Consider the following 2,500-nt stretch of genomic DNA (forward strand, 5'->3'; position numbering starts at 1 on the left):
AATGGGAGAGGATTAGATCAAGTGGAGGATGTTTATGTTTTTGGGGATGCAGATTCGTTTTTTTATACAGAAAGTATGGAATTCCATTAGGATGTCTGATAGGTTGGAAGGTCGTTGTAGGGAAGATAGATGAGGAAAAGCAGCAGTTCGGGTTGTGGTGAAGCGTGGAAATAACAGCAAGATGTGTGAAACTGAAATGGGAACATTACAAGAAGAACATAGGGGTGGGTCTGATTATGACATGAGGTATGAGTGTGTAAGGTAAGCAGGCTGTAAGCTGGATGATAAAGATATCTATACTTTTACTGTAGCCCTATCGCTTTTTTGCATTGATGAACATAATGCAGCCTTTTCTGTTTATTGAATCAGTGTTTTGTTCTGGGGAAAAGAAAAAATCGCTTTCGTTCCATTAGCCACTACTAGATGGTGCACCTACAAGCACTTGCAAAGGTCTGATTTAGCTGCCATACATAGATGTTTAAAGCATGAGGCATTTTTCATGTTTTAGGAAATATACAGCTATACAATTGATACTTGTATTGAAAGAAAGGGCTAATGTAAACTCACCTCCATTGGTGCTACCAATTAAACAAACAATTATAGGAAATCGTATTTAAGAAATATCCCACTACAAATGAAAGCTATTACTGCATGCTCTGTCTATGTATTTGAAGAAAATGAAAGGTTAAATGGCTTACATAGTTTCCAAACTATAGATATTAATACACTTAATGGTTAATTATATCTTACCAGCCACACCCTTTGTTACAAACAACCTAGGATTTTTACTCCTTTCATAAAAATACTATTTATGCTATGTTTACATCGACGTGGTTATGAGCTGTACAAAAATGGGACCCAGCAAATGTACTAAAATATAATTCCAGAACTGTACATGCCATGCTCACTGTGACTTTAGTTTATTAATTGCCTTTATACACAGATGGCTCCATAAGTGCTTAGTCAACCATGACCCAATTACTAGAACTACTTATATCACCTGTTTACCCTTTACCTTGATTTTCAGAAATGTTTTCTCGAGAAAACTCAAGGAAATGTGACAAGTGATGCCACAAGGTCTACTAATTAACTCATTTGTGGCTAAGCACTTGTGGAGTCATCTATATGCAGACATTTCAACATGTTAACTCTGGCTCATATTATATGAAAATGGTATCAACAGACATCATATATGGTGTGGTTTTGAAATTGTCCGTTGACAAAGAACATGTCACTACTTATCTAACATCCTTCACAGGCCTCAAAAAAGGTAGAAGGTATGAAGCAACCTTGTTCGAGGACCGACAAAAATATAATGCCTGGAAGGATCAATTGTACAGTCGAAATTAGAGAATTTCTTATTTTTTCCATTTCTAATTAATCTAGAAAGACGTCTAGAGGAAATATACTTGATGTACAAGAATAAAGACATCTGAAAATGGCGGAGCAACAACAAGCATATCCCACTCCACAGCCAGAGTGCAGGGAAACATGGTGATATTAAAAATATTCATAATGCTCTGAGTAAAGTTAAAGGAATAAAATAAAGAGCGCGAGAGCTCAGGTATATAAATAAGAAATATGGGACTATATGTCAATATGTCTCTAAATATATAACCCAACCCCAAGTAATCATGTTATCCAACAGTTATTTATCTCCCATAATTCAGTTTGATTTCAAATAGTGAAATTGCTCTATATGTACTACGAGCAAAACTGCTCTCTATGTCGTATGATCCAACATAATTTATAAGTACCTTTATTTATATGATATTCATATAGCTACAAAGTCAGAGAGCACTTACATATTTCTTCAAACCAAAATTATCTGTAGTTATCCACAACTACTAATCAACTTGGTTAGTGACCAAATTTGAATTCAATGTGCGGTCATGTGCCATAATTATGTTTTAGCTATGATATAGAACATTATAGTAAACATTACCAAGTAAATGACAAGAATACCAAAATAACCTATAAAAGTAAAAGTAAATAAAGCTGTTATATAAATAAACCATAACCCTGTTATCATTATTAATGTTAAAATTATCATTATCATTAACCACATGCTGCCAGGGATGGCATGTGCATGCATGCCATGCCCACTGTGTTTTCTTTAGTAATAGTTTTTACATATAAATGGCACCACAAGTACTTAGTCACCAATGAGCCAATTACTAAAACAACCTTTCCTTGATCTTCGCTAATTTTTTTCTGGTATCAAATATTGCTCTTTGTAATGTCAATAACACTATAGTAACTATGATTACAATAAAAAATAAGTGTCAATAAAGGATAGAAGAGGTCACAAGGTCTACCAATTGACTCCTTCATGGCTAAGCACTAACAGAGCCGTCTATGTGCAGTGACATTTAACAAAGCATCACTTAGTGAACACATTTTCTCGGAGGCATTGGGTTAATATCACTGTTAATGTTATTTTCAGTGTTGTTTCCATTGCTGCTGCTGCTGTTGCCATTACTATCATTATTATAATTAC

The 2,500-nt window shown here is 34.5% G+C and overlaps 1 protein-coding gene across 1 annotated transcript in view; it reads right to left on the minus strand.

Moving 5' to 3' along the window:
* Positions 1-2,500, minus strand: part of shep (alan shepard) — a gene marked incomplete at its 3' end in the record, with an annotated part of 87,492 nt that overhangs the window by 51,496 nt on the left and 33,496 nt on the right.

Source organism: Penaeus vannamei, chromosome 20 (assembly GCF_042767895.1).
Source record: "Penaeus vannamei isolate JL-2024 chromosome 20, ASM4276789v1, whole genome shotgun sequence".
NCBI lineage: Eukaryota > Metazoa > Arthropoda > Malacostraca > Decapoda > Penaeidae > Penaeus > Penaeus vannamei.